At 42.8% G+C, this 15,167-nt stretch overlaps 1 protein-coding gene across 3 annotated transcripts in view; it reads right to left on the reverse strand.

Moving 5' to 3' along the window:
• The window catches only part of FGGY (FGGY carbohydrate kinase domain containing), a 355,269-nt gene that overhangs the window by 241,415 nt on the left and 98,687 nt on the right, over positions 1 to 15,167 (reverse strand). For all 3 annotated transcript variants that reach the window (XM_014939087.1, XM_014939088.1, XM_014939089.1), the window contains exon 4: positions 4,335 to 4,399. The gene's annotated coding sequence lies outside the window, so the exon portion shown is untranslated. The remainder of the gene's footprint in view (positions 1 to 4,334; positions 4,400 to 15,167) is intronic.

Below are 15,167 nucleotides of genomic sequence, written 5' to 3' on the forward strand. Positions count from 1 at the left end.
GGTGGTGAGCAGTCACTGACAGGGTAGGCTTAGCCTGGGTTTTCATGTTTAGGAGCACAGGCAGCTAAAGAACTGAGGGGAAATGATTTATGAGGACAGAGCGAAATGCTTATTACTGGGTTAAACAACAAGTAAGGGCAGACATAACAGTCTACAAATACCCATAGGAGTGAATGTCAAGGAGTGTGAGGAATTGTTTTGAACAGCAAGATAAATTTCCTAAGACTGAGGTGCAGTGGCTTGTGATACACTTGCCCAAACAGCTGAAGTTTTGTTGGCTGTGACTAGTCTGGGCAAAGCATGAGCAAACGAAAGGCCAGGAACAATTCTGTGTTGCTGGACAGGTGAAAGAGATTATTCTAATCTGTCCCATGTTCGGATGATCTCCACGTCTCCATCACCCAAGAAGCGATCTACAATGTTCAGCGAGGGATAGGAGTTGGAGACAGCATTCTGGAGACATACTCCAACTGCTATTCCCGTTACAATTTGTGTGTAATTACAAAACATATTTAATCAAGACAGTTTCAGGTTGATTGTTTAAATGAAGAAGTCACATAGCTGCTATTGGATGGATGGCTTATCCATTGCAAATGGATAAGCACACAACATCACTTGTACCTAGAAAGAATATCCACCACAACCGTTTCACTACAATTAACAAATTTATCATGCACAGAGGATAAGTGTTAAAATTGCACCCTATCTCCTGCCCACTTAAGCCCCTGAAATAGTTATTAAATGGACTTGAACCTTGTTCTGTGCCGAGCACCTGCGTGAGGGGTGAGATCCAGCCCAAGGTCACATTTCAGGGAGGTAAAGATTTCAGTAGGAGGCCTGAAGAATATCTCTGATCTTTCACACAGAGGGGGGAAAGAGCTGCTGGGACTACACTGAGCAGGAATGCAAGGGAAAGGGGAGGAATGCAAGGTGGAAAAAAACCAAACCAAACCAACAAACAAACAAAAAGAACCTTTGAACTTCGTTTCACAGCGTGGCATTGACACCACAGCAGGGTCAGGAATAAGAGGTTACAACTAGCAAGGCAGAAAGGGAGAATGGGGTTGCCTCTGAATCCCTCAGATTGCAAAATTATCGCCTAATTAAAGGAAATAAATTCAGGCAGAGGGGAGAAAAGAGCTCCTACATAGTCCTGAATTGTGGTAGTGGGGAGGGGACAGGAAAAACAGAACCAAAGCAAATACACAGCCACAGGAAACAAATGTAACCCTAAGATACCTTTTATCTCCCTCCTTTCTGGCAGATGTCTGGTTCCCAGTCCCTGTGGATCTGTTTGTGCCCTAAGGAGGATAAAGCAAACAATTTCCTTACTTCTTCCTGCCCTGCCTGAGACACCAGGTCTCAGGTGGTCTAATGTGGAGCGTTGCTTAACTCAGGGGCAGCAGGAACCTAATTCTCACTTAGCCCTGACTCTTGAAAAACAATCCCAGTGCTGGATCCCAGTGACAAGAAAGAAGAGACCAACTGTTCCTTGGCCCCTGCATGGAGAAAGAAGGTAAATTCCATGTGAATACCCCACAAACTGTACAATACTCTGCATTTTTTTCAGAATGCAAAAGTGAGAGGTAGAAAAGAAAAAAAGAGGAGCCACACATGACAGGATTGAGAGACACCCAGGAAAGCTGGGAGTGGGGGGATTTGTTTCAGGTGAGCACCATTAGGTGGGTCACTTGATGGCTGTGTGGTCTCATTGCATGCACAGCACAAAACACATTGCTAAAAAGTCATCAAGAGAAGAGGTGGATTTCAGAACTATCTAAAAACAAACCACAATTTGTCTCCCATCTTCAGGCTAGAAAGAGCTGACCATCCCAGAGAAAATTTCACTCGATGTCATAACAACATGTCAAAGCACTTTGGAGATTAAGGAGTAGATTAGGGAGAAATTCAGGCACAAAAAACCAAAGAAGTCGAGGACCTCTTTTTGTCAAAGGGTTTACAAGTGGCAGGGAAAAAAAGTATTAAGGAAGAAAGACCTTGTAATTAAATCCTTAACTTGAGATTCAGGTTCTTCCTCTCACCTTAGCATAATGCTGAAAACACATTCACAACAGGAGGTGCCTTATAAATTTGTAAACACTATGTTGCTTAAAGGTACACGATACAATACTAAATGTCATAATCCATGGCGTGCTGTCAGGAGGCTACAGTGGGAAGAGCTGACCGACGACGCAGTAGCTTTGTTCCTGTGGTAAATACATCTAAGCAAATTCAGGTCAGGGTACACAAACTTGTGCCACTGAGCGATTTTGAGCCCATTGTGTCTGTTTCTGTGTTGAGGAAGGAAAGTGTTTTTCACCTTCCAGATTTGTTTGGGCTTTTTCAGTAGGAAGCTAAAACAATTACCTGAACAGAGCCATACAGATTGTAGACTCTGACTTTCCCAAAGAAGGATTTTCTGTTGTATAACAGCTTCCAATGACCGAGACACCTTCTGCCTTTTACTTTTGTTTCATTAATTTTTTGGTGTGTCACAACACATCACACTAAAAACCGAGGTAGGAAATAAAAAGAAGAAAAGAATCCTTATTGTGAATCTCTACTTTTGCCTGGAATCCTTTTCTGGATGTTTATGGCATCCCATAAAGTTGCTGAAACATGCCTGCTGTATTTTTAATTGTCATTTTAAATGCCAAAACCCAGAAGTCTTGCTTATATTGTATGCGAACACAGTGTCTGCTTATGTTCAAACCTTCAGGCACTTTAAATAACTCTACTGTACACAGAGAACGTTGTTCATTTTGTTTTTACAATTTTTGCCTGTGTAGAAGGAGCTCTAACGTCTTGAGAACATAAATGTATGTTCATAACCAAGGAGCAAGATCACAGCTGGAATCTACCTGAGCCTTGGATCATATTTCAGCAGTGGCACGAAGCGAAAAAAAAAGCAGCTTATTTCTCTGTTTAATTTACAAGAGCTACAACTGGAACAGCACATAGTAGACGTACTGACGTAACGCACAGGTGAGTGCGTGTTACAGGTCCACCTCTGTGCCTGATCCACGGGGAATATCAAACTCTTTCAGACTTCAGAGCCCCTGTAAGCCCTAGAGGAACCTGCTCCGAACCCTGGTGCGTTAGTAAAGGTGGCAGCTGCCATAACAGACTTCTGTGTAGGCTACAAACTTGGGGCATAAAATCAGGGTCTTTTTATTGATTCCAGTGAGTTTCATACCAAGCCTCCATTGTTCTGTCTTAAAAAATAAACCATTACAGAGTATTCCTAAGCAGATTTGTTTTTTTCTTTCAAGGATTAAACAGGAGCAGATCGTAATTTCCTTTAAATGCATCTATTATTCATCAGTATGCAATATGTTTTATTATGGGCTTAAAAACAACAGCATATATATCTTTATACTCAATTCCAATCTGCTCCCTACATGTGTTCTGAAACTCACATTTTATGTTTAGACGTGAGTGACCATGAAAGTCACAGGGTAATACGTGTTCCCTGAGTAAAGACACAGACAAATATCTGGCCAATGTTCATTTTTCACTTTAGTTTGCTGTAAATAATCTTACATGCAATTTTGCCACTTCCTTTCTGTAGGAACCTCTGCAAGGAGGTTAGCATACAGTGGCTTTCAGAAAGCTGACGTAGTATTTATGAAGAGAGGGGAAGTAAATTAATTTCAGTGTTTGATTCAACGTTGGAGAAAGGCTTTTTGCAGTATTTATTCAGCCACAGGAAGAAGAGAAGGTACGGTGCTTTCTGCTGCGTTAGGAACACAGAGAAGGGATCAAAGAAAGATGCTTCATTTCTTGGTTTTCATCCCATACAGCCAGCCCTGTAATAGCCAGCATGATTTGCAACATGCGCAGTAGAGGATTAGGTGAAGAAATGAAGCCACGCACGTAAGGTAACACCCTTTTTTAAAGCAACCACCATATTTTGCAATGACACGTACAAGGGTCATTTGGGGTTTTCCTTCCCTTGAAGTCTGGGTTTCCTGAGAGGAAGGAGAGCTGAAATACAGGAACAAGTGGCTACAGACCATTTCCAGAGGCGTAATAGACCTTCCTTATTGACACAGGTTTAGGAACCACATCTGAATCTCCAAACTTCCTGATGTTCCCCTTTGAAAGGAGGGAAGACAGGGAAGGAGATGGCTGGAGAAGGTGAAGAGGTGGTTCTGTCCCTTCAAAGGCCTTGCAAACACAGCAAAACTGCTCCCATACCCTTAAATCTACCATAAAAAGTAGATTGCGATACAATTGGGAAACACAAGGAAATGGTTCAACCAATAAAATATGCTGGAATAGCACCAAACTTCTGCTTAAAAAGTTGTTTATAATAAACAATGATTACTTACAGTATCACTGCAAGATCATTAGAGGACATGGAGATCGAAGAGTATCTGGTTCATCTGGTTGGGACCTGGAAAACACAGTATCACATATCAGCAAACACCAACACAAATCAACCTATTTTTTTATGAGGGCTGTTAGAACAGGAGGAAATGTTCAAACCCACGCTGCTGGGCCACTCTGTGACCTAATCCTGGCCAGAGGGAAGAAACCGTGCTGTTCTCTAGATCACCACTGATAAAAGAGAAAAACTTCACTGGGTAAGAGCATCAGCTTTTCTGGGTTGTCTTGCAGATCACTTTTAAGCCTGTAAAAGGGTTAATGGGACCCTGGAGATAAAAAATACATTATGCAGCTGTGTAGGTGCTAGGAAGATGAATATAGGTTGATTTTTACAAACTTAACCTATGCAGAGTGAGTCATAATTTGCGCCTTGCGTCATTCAATAAATGGGCCTTTTGAAAGTCAACCCACTGTGAATGGGCTGCTCAGCTCTCAAAAGGCAAGAACCCTGCTCTCCTGCCCACAGGCTCCCTACTTCTAGGATTAAAAAAAAAAAAAAAAAAAGCTCAGTGGGATGGCAATAATAGGATCCAAACAAACAACTCCACCTTTGTCGGTTTGCTGCATCTCTCTCAAAAGGTCAAAAGGTTTTGACTGAAACAACTGTTTGTATTTCATGAAAGATTGATTCTTAATCATAGATGTGTGTTAATCTCATTGCTCCTCCTGCTCTGCCTTGTAACATTGTTTCTTTATTCAATTATGCCTCACATCAACTTTTTTTAATTAATACCTTCACTAGGAAAACCTTGAAAGTTTAGATAAATAACATTTGCCTTTGTGCATTTCAACCGTAAGCTTCTGCGTGAAGGAAATGTTTCTATTTTGTAGTCACCCAGGGGAAAGAAAAGCAAGTAGAGAGGAGGTCTACACGTTCACAGGGATCTCAGCACCCAGGAGACAGAATAATCATCTTTTGTTGCATACGAAAATAACAAAAAACAAAGTAAACAATACTCTTTTGTTCCGAACAAGAAAGGCAGGGCTTTAATAGTCTTTAAACGAGATAGAAAATTTCCATCCAAATGGAACCATGGAGTAGGTAGACACATTACAAGGTTTTGGAGTTCAGTGATTAAATTTAATACTGTGCCAAACAGTGATTAGTTGACGAAGGGCGTTCATAAACAGAATAGAAACAAGGGAAGTGTGGTTCCAGTATAACGCTGGGCCTCCACTGCAGTTTGGTGTTCAGCTTTCTACTTTAATAACAGGGTCAAATGAAAAAAAAAAAAAAGAAAGTTTCATTTGATTTATTTCCCTAAGGAAACTCAGTGCAATTGTAAACAGAGGCTGACTGGTACATATTACTAAAACTTCAGCATTCAGGGTCAGATTCAAGAAAAGGGCTTAGGTACCAACTGAAGTGCAGAAACATATCCTTTTCTTCAGCATTTTTCCAGCTCGCTAACTCAATCCCCCCGCTCAGAGTACTGGTACATGTGAACCCCATTACTGGACACTGAATTCTCCCCACTTACTGTGCAGGCACGGTAGCATCCTAATTAAGGCTTCTGAATCCCAGGCTCAGAGCTGGGTGCCTGTGTCCCCTGTGGATCTTTGCCTTAATGCATTAAAATCCCCTGTTGAGCCCAACGCGACACATTGTCCTTAACACCATATATACGTGAGTAATGATCCAGAATAGGAGCATAAATCCTTTTAAACTCAGCTGTGGTCTCTCCTAAGCCTGTCCAAGCCAGGCAGCAGCAATACAGGAGCCCAATGCGTACAGGCAGGTCAGGTCAACTTCAGCAAATAGTCACCGGTTTTGCAGGGGAGGACAAACAAGATTGTCTCCTGGTTTTATAAAATGAAAAGTTACCCCCTGAATTCTGAGAAGTGGCCTTTGAAGGAAATAAAATTTTCACTTCAGTTTCTGTTAAACGAACTGGTCCAGCCCATCTCAGTATCGAAAGTATCAGTATCTGAAGTCTCACATAAGCTTCACATATTACAAAAGCCTCACAAAATATAAGTAAAATTAAACAGATATATGTGCAGTAGAAGACAAGAATCCTCTGTAAGCAGTTCTTTCTTTTCTATCATCACCTACTCCTACAGCCCAAGCAAAGGCCATCCTCATTCTAATTTGAACTAAGTCCTCTTACTTTAAAATCTCTTCTGGACCAGCCCTGCTCTCCCCTCCATTAGTATAAATCAGCTGTCTTTTCATGGACTTTCTCCAACTGTATCCTGGTGTAACCAAGATCAGAATCTCATTTTGGTGATAATTTGCTAGGTTGTGCTAAAGTTTAACATTGGTGCAGGCCACAGATTTTGGTGAAATCCCATCTATTTATGAGGTAAAGAATTTACTGTTATGAATTCTTATAATAGCTACATGATTTTTTTAATAAAATGATCACTTGCAGATAATGTTTCAAGCAACTTGCTTAAAATTTTAAACCCATCCGTCAATTAACAGTAATTAATCACCGAGCATGTTATGTGTGCTAAGTAAGTTGCAGCTTTCATTACAAGAATATAAACTAAAAAAATCTAGGAAAAACTGTCTCGGAGTCTCTATTTAACACTTCAAATGAATGGTTTTGTAAAGCTCCTATTGGTGTCCTCCGTCACAGGCAACATTCCCAGATGCCAGAGGGGCTGGGAGCTTTTCTCATCTGTGGGAGAAGCAAGTGATTTGCACCTGAAGAAAAATTTCAGACTTATTCTTCGCGTATGATTTGTGTTCCAGGTGGTGGTAAGAGGTAAATCCTAGAGGCTTTCTCCACGATGATCGAATGCCAAGAAGTGGAGCAGTTACTGGAACAGCAGCAGCTTCTAATGTCTTTGCAATGACAGTTTTAACTAGAAAGGTACAATATTTTCTATTCTGCGAAGCTGAGCTAGACCGTTTTGGCAAAGAGTTTGTCTGCCTACCAAGGGTGGGGTAGGTATTTACTATCTATATAATGACTTCCTACTCCAAGTGGGTCGGGTAATTCAAATAACTGGCCAAAACTGCCTTTGGTCGAGTCTGGTGGAAGTCTCGCCTGTAAGTAAATACATCCCTCCCTCTGCTACAAGAGGGCACATCCTCCGTCATGTGACGTCTCAGCCGTTTCCTGGTACTGCCACTCCAACAAATACTGCACTTTATCTCCCTCCCACTGTAACATCGGCAGTTTCACCGCTGAGGTTGCTGTTGCTGCACTTTCTGGTGTCAATGGCCTGCTGTGAACTGGAAAAATACCTACTGAAAAAAAGAAAAACGGTCAAAGCACTCGAATGATACCAGAGGCTCCTTCTTTCTCTACCGTGGCTGTAGTTTGTCGGTTCTGCCTGTCCAGCCCCAAACAAAGTGTTTCAGAATCCAGCCTGCCCAAATAATCACGTTTTAAACAAATAGTGCAGCAGCAGCTCAGCTCGCTGCGTGTGATCAGTGTACTGCACAGCTTTCCCTCAACCTCAGCCTGGACGCCCTACGTCCAAACACACGGATTGTGATCGTTCTGGCGTCTGGAGTGAGGTAAAAGGTATTGTGTGTGTGTGGTGGGGTGGTAAATCCCAAACTCGGCCAGATTGCAGAGGTGCTGCCTTGCCCCGTGGTTAAGAAATAACTCATTTCTGGTTGAAATGTTAAAGGTATGAAGCAACCTGAATGGTAAGAAATAACTACCAGTTCCTACGTGGCTCCTGCAGGCGCTCTGGATGGAGCAAACTGCCCCGTCCCTTGGCAAATCTCAGTTCTGCAAAAACCAGCATCCCCATCACCCTGCACCGCAGCCCGTGGGAGAGCTGCTGAGAATGGACACAGCAGTTATTGAAAAGCTCCTGCAAGGATTCAGAATACAGCTGTTTGCCAAAATCAGAGCAGTATGACTTTGTTCACCATAAACATTCTGGGGAACACTGATCATATTGCACCAGTTCACTACATTGTCTAGCTCTGAAAGCGAGCAGAAATTGTGACAAGCTTTGTAGTGACCAACAACTCTTGCTAAGAAAGACAATGTTATTCCAGCAAACTACAGGTGAACCACAAAAAGAGAGGTGCTGAGGAGCAAGGAGATCCTATAGATACAAGTCAGCAGGACCTAGAGGTGTCACCATGATTCATAACTCCATCCTTTACTGGAAACCAAGTCAGCAAAACAAAAAGGTGTTCACAGGCTCTAGTGGGCTCCAGTGGGCTCCAGTTTAGACTGATGTCTTCTGGGGAAAAGCTTCATGAACCCTGGTAGTTTACAGTAGCTCTTTTAAAACAAAATTTCTGAAAATGAACAAGTTATTTCATAGATGAGCTACGTTATCATGAAAAGTTGTTGTTGTTTGTCTTTCAAAACAAGCACGCTCCTGTAAAGAACAAATGAATGCCAATATTATCCTTAAATGTATTTGAAAATTAATACCGTAACTGCGTGTCACTTAGAAGTACTCTGTTTTGATCTTCACAAGGTTATCCCAGTTGCTTCGCCCCATAAAATTAACCGCAAACACAATAGTGAATGAGTCAGAATCCAAAGCTGACTCGAAGCAAAGGGATAAATGCCTCCGGAGAGCAGAGCAAACAGGAGGCACGAAGCAAAGTTAAGGGTGCAGCAGTGGGTGGAAACAGTTGAATGAACAAGGACTGGGACAAAGAGGACGGTTTTCTGTAAGAATTCTCATTTATTTCAAGCTCTTCCACCTCCCACCAAGGCAAACACCTCTGGCAGGGTCTGGAACACCCGACCTGACGGCCCAAAGCCTGAGCTGGAAAGACATGAGCTACAAGATGCAAGCTCTGAGCAGGAAGGCCCACAGGCTCCGGCACTTCTGCGCAGGGGCTTTGAAAAGAGTTTCCAAGGGGCTTACACAAAAAGTCCTTTCAAAAGTGCTCCATAAAATACACCTGAAGAAAGACCGTTAGGAGGAGACTCGGTTGAGCTCTGTTCTCTTCTGTTTAGCTCAGGTGTTGTTTTTTCACACACAGAAACACATGTAGAGACTTAGTACCCCATACAATGCCTCACTAAAGTCATCAAGCCGTGGTTATAACTTCATCCAAGATCAACAAGGTCTTTTTCCACAAGCAACCCTTTGTGTTTGGGAAGCCTTTGCCCTGAATTTTACTGTCTCCCAATCAACTAACAGGTGCTCTGCAGTCAAACACCAGCTATTTAAGGGCAACCTGCATAACAACTTCCCAGGCTGGGAAGCAATCTTAAATAGTAGCTAGGTACTGGAATGGGGGAGTTTTATACAGACAAACAGAAACACTCCCAACCGGAAAAGAAAGGGGGGAGGGAAAGAGGGAAAATGATATCTTTCTTGGTTTCCATTTAGTTTACTCTTTCATATGTTGGCATAATAACTCTCTGAGAAGAGAACGAGGCTCCCAAAACCAGACACCGTGGTAATCTGAGATTATACAGCGGTTGTTCCTAAAACTTTCCAGTTTTGTTTTGGTCAACAACATAATGCGCTGATTGTATATGTGATATTTTCTCCACTTTCACAGGGCACAGATATAGCCATATCCTGCTAACACTGAAAGCATGTCATTTCAGCCAATTTGACTTATATTCTTTTCCCTGGAGAAAGCACTTTGGGGTAGGGAAAAAAAAAAAGTGAAAAAGCTCTCTCAGCTAGATGCCAGATGTGTCATTTTGCATTGGAAAGCCACAGCAGAATTTTAAAGCCATGCAACTGCTCATTTGCGTACCATTCCCATATCAAATTTTTAAAGTCCGTTTCTAGGACCGGTGCACTGTATAGCATAAAATTGGATGTTTTTCATAAAAAAGTCTCTGCTAAGAGCATTGTATATACGGTGCCATATGCTCCTAGATGGGTAGAACCACACCGCTGGCTTCTTTGGTCTAATGTCACCCAGAAAAGGCTCTGCATTCTTACAAATTCATGTGAACCAGAAGAGACTGCTGCTGTGCTCCACTACTGAAGGTCTTAAAAAAGATGTCAGCCAAACTCAGAGCACGTGGGAAAGGTGTCAGTGCCTTCAAGTTCGTTCAGATGAGGAAACAGAGAGGAGAATATCAAACAAAGACAAAAAATGCCTCAAAAAGTCTGGCGTATGCCTCCAGTCACTTGCTGAATTGCAAGGAGCAATGCACTGCTTTCACTTAGACTATGCAAGAGTACGCAATAGGCTCCCATCACAACCTTGTCACAGAATCACAGAGTGATATGGGGTTGGAAGGGACCTCTGGAGACCATCTAGTCCAACCCCCTGCCAAAGCAGGTCCACCCAGAGCAGGTTGCACAGGAACGTGTCCAGGCAGGTTTTGAATGTCTCCAGAGATGGAGACTCCACCTCCCTGGGTCGCCTGTTCCTGTGTTCTGTCACCCTCAAAGTGAAGAAGTTCCTCCTCATGTTTAGATGGAACTTCTTATGTTCAAGTTTGTGGCCATTTCCCCTTGTCCTGTCACTGGGCACCACTGAAAAAAGCCTGGCCCCATCCCCTTGACACCCTCCCTTTAAGTATTTATAGGTGTTTATCAGATCCCCCCTCAATCCTCTCTTCTCCAGACTATAAAGACCCAAGTCCCTCAGCCTTTCCTCATAAGAGAGATGCTCCAGGCCCCTCATCATCTTTGTAACCCTCTGCTGCACCCTCTCCAGCAGTTGTCTGTCCTTCTTGAACTGGGGAGCCCAGAACTGGACACAAAACTCCAGATGGGGCCTCGCCAGGGCAGAGTAGAGGGGCAGAGATCAGAGTCCCTCCACTTGCAGAGGCCACAGGGTGACATGTGGACTAGAAGGTAAGTTGGTTCAAAGGTGCATGGGAAGGCCTGGGCAAGCAGCATTGCTGGAAAGAAGTCCTGTGTCAACCAATATGCATGAGCCCTCATGATGTCCTTGAAGTATAAAGGAATACTCATTGCTGAGATGCTATACAGTTACTCAAGAGTGAAATACATCCCTGCACAAGGGCTAAGTTTCCAGGCAGTGATGGAATTATATTATTCAGGAGTTTGTGACATTACTGTAAGTGCCATCGTTTCTGCTCCTGTAATGTTTCAGTCTGCATAAAACCAAAACTCTTCACCTCTTCTCTCTCCCCTATGCCAACACACAATTACTGGCACTGTGTCTCTTTTATATTTAATGATAACTATTGATATTTATGGGGCATGTGAATACATGGGCAGGAGAGACAACCAAGGAAGATGTTCACGGGCACTGCTGGCTGGGAAACAGAAAGGCTGTGTCACAGGGAGCATGTCAAACCCGTAAATAGCACCGATGGTGTTATAATAACAAAAAAGAAAAGTATTTTTACTGTGTAGTCTTAACACTACAGGCCCAATAACACACACACACACAAATATAGGAAGAGCTGTACCAGTGAGAGCCAGCAGAGCTCCAGGAACTGCTCCTTAACAAAATCCACAAAAGCAGCAGGTAGGCCACAGCATCAGGGATGCAGGAAGAAGACAGACAGCATCTTCCCATGCGCAACGGGACATTTACTGGGATAGATCTCTGCACGCAGCAGAAAAAGGCATCTTTTGTGCACAACTGACTAAGGTCTCGAAGTAGATGAGCGCAGGAGACAGCAGCTTACATCATTTAGACCCGGCCGGGCCTGCGAGACAGATGGGAGGTCAGCAGGTACAGAGACTTGCTCTTTGAAGACTCTTACTCAGTATCAGTTGTGCAACAGGTTATCAGCGTAGGTTGGTGCTTCCGGATACGGTCATGACCCGTAAGAGTGGAAAAACTTGTTTTGTAGTAGTGGAGGGATTTTCCTGAACTAGGTTAAATAATATTTATTTAACTAAAGCCTGCAGTTGCTGGAGCTGCTCTGGATTGACATTAGCATAGCTGGGCTCTTTCATCTTCTTTCATCTGCCACAATGCAGAAAATCAGTGTCTATTCATTTTTGTATTCATTCAACGTTCAAACCAGAAACTTAGAATTGGTGTTCTGGATCCCTCGATTCTTCAGACAGAGAAATATGACAGTTTCTCAAACCACAGGAAACTTAAAAATAGCACTTGTTCCAGCACAGCTACACATTGTTGTTCTTGAAATCTGGGTTAGAAAATACAGAGTCTCTAAAAGAGAGAGGCCTGAAGCAAAGCGTCTCTCTTACTGCATTCCTTTATTTAAACAATTAACCCTGTGAACAGAAGAGCTACTGAAGCCAGATTTGCCATTGATTTTGTTCCTTGAGACTAACTCCTACATGGATTCCTAGTCAGGCCAGTGAACTATTTCACCTTTAGTGCAATCATCCCCTGGGGAGGGGGAAAGGCACAAGAGTGGGAGACACAACTTGGACCACCGCACTGTATTTGACTTTTTATTTTCACTTGACATATAGGATTTTAAGCGCTTCTTAGGATTACTTTCAGGAAAGCAGAATACAGACCTCACCTGGCACAAATGCACAGCCTCTACTGAATGCAGTGATTTTGTAATTATTTACCCTTCACCCTCTTACTTTGGGGGCGGGGGGGTAACAATGCTCTTTCCTCTGGAGGAGAAGACCCTCATAGACTCAAGTCAATAAACAGCTCCAGGTTTGGACTCGGATGGATGCTACTCTGCAGTGCTCCTCCCTGCTAAATATGCCCACTGCAGGGTTCTATTAGCCCACACAGCAACTGCAGCTGCCTCCTTTCTCCCTACCCAAGCACAGATCCTGCAGTTAAGGATCTTCCTGGCCAGCAAATTTTGAGATATTACAGGTTCCGGCAGCAAGGGTTTGGTAAAGTCTAATAAAACAATGAAAAGAAGAGCAATAGATGTGTCACCTTAATCCAGTTTAGGGACCTACATTTAGTTAATACACATTTGCCTATTTTAAGCAGCCGCACAATATTATACGCTTCTCCTCTTGCCCCCTTTTTACACTTCACCTACAATATTTCAACAACTAAGGGGATAATTTCCACTGCAATTATTTTTCACAGTATTCTCAGCTATAGTCTGCTCATGAGGAGCCTACAGCATACAAACTGAACACTTCTTCATAATTCTTTTTAAGTACAGGCTATTAAAAAAAAGCCTGTAAGTGTCCAGACAGAATCTTCACAGAGTGAAGAGGTTATGATTTGTAAATGATGTTTCCTTTCCACTGTAGATGGATCAGTACGCGCCGGGAGTAAATCTCCTATCTTTTGGGAATGTTTCCAGTTAACTCCATTCTAACCACATTTGCTTTGCTTGGTTCTGCTTCAGGAACTGAAACTAGCTTGGCTCCGGCATTAAATAACCGAGCAGGAAATAGCAGAAGGTTTGCCATATACAGGCTGGCCAGGGGTGGAGCGATATATTGAACTAAAAATACAGCAAAGATTGGTTTTGGGAGATTCAGATTGGTTCCATTTTAATTAGGAGATATACAAGCTCCCAGTGCTGGTGATGCAGTTATCTTCATTGAAAACACATTCGCATATTCAAATATCAGCATGCTTCAAAAAGGGAAGAGTCAAGACATAAAAGCTCAATGCCCCAAAAATGAGGATCTGGTCAAAAAATGCATCCTGCCCTTCATCAGTTTGTCTCCGTGCCCTTTAGCCGTTCGGATACTGCCTCCACCTCATCCCACACACCAGCAGTGGGGTTAGAGGAAACTTTCAGCTGCACATCAGAAACTTCAGCAACAACACTAACCCGATAGGGAGTTTAATCACGGGTGGGGACGGTGTTTATTTTGAAACTGAGGGAAAGATAGGAATAGGCTCAACCACTCAGAAGAAAAGCGGCAAGCAAAATACAAATAAAATTGGAGGAAATTTTGGCAAAGCAGTAGTCGCAAACCAAATCCCAAGTCATTAGCAGGAGAGAATAAAGTACCAAAATATCCTTCCAATCAAGACTTCAAATCCTTCAAAATACTGTCCAATCTTTTAATTCATTTGTTATAAAGACAGAATAAAAGAGTGTTTGTACCCTTAGCTACCTCTTATACACACTAAGGTAGCATCACCACAGTGAATCAAGGAGAAACAAGCAGAAATGAAATCAAGTTCCAGACTTGAGTAGCAAACTCTAGGTTTGACCCTATGTTATACTTTGAACAATAAATATTTTACTGTTTCCCAATCACATTCTGGAAGAATGAATCCTGCTCCAGATCTTAACTGGACTGCAAAAATAAAAGCTAGACAGCTCATTTATTGATACTGCGAAATATCCAAACAAGTAATTTTATTGCTATTAAGCAAAATAGAACAGCTGGATAAATAAACCTCAAGCTGCCATCGAGAGTTCAGCTACAGAGAAAGAAAACGAAATGGTTGAAACAAACAGGAAAATAAAACACTTCCCAAGAAACGCTGCGAATGGGGTGAGCCCCAGCGGCTCTGATTGCTGGCAGATCGATGGGGCCGTTCGGTTTGACAGATGAAGAGATAAGGAGTCAGGTGGGAAAGTGCCCCCACGAAAGTAAATCTGCGTTGGATCTAACCCACTGGGGAGGAAACCTGTGGGAAAAAAACACTGTTGGCAAAGTCTGAGGCACGCAAGCCTGCGCCGCTATTCTTGCTGAACTTCAGAGGAAAACAGGAGCACAGATGTTAACGCCGGGGTCTCCCCAGCCTGGAAAAAAAAAAAAAAAAAAACAAACCACGCTCCATCGCTAATTATTCTGCTTCTAAATCTCTTGTGATAAATATCACACCTGGTGAGGAGCATTTGTACACCAGGTCTTGCTTTTGGGGTAAAAGTTTGGCTTCCCAAGCTCCTTGTGCCATCCCTCCTGTTTTTTGAACTTCGTGCTTCAGCCAGGTTTTAGAAAATGTGTCAGAAATGGGACTGCGGAGCCAGAGGCTTCATCCTTTTTTGGGGGGGAGGAAGTAGGACCCTAAAGCC

The sequence above is a fragment of the Calidris pugnax genome, unplaced genomic scaffold, assembly GCF_001431845.1.
Source record: "Calidris pugnax isolate Ruff unplaced genomic scaffold, ASM143184v1 scaffold18, whole genome shotgun sequence".
NCBI classification, from domain to species: Eukaryota; Metazoa; Chordata; class Aves; order Charadriiformes; family Scolopacidae; genus Calidris; species Calidris pugnax.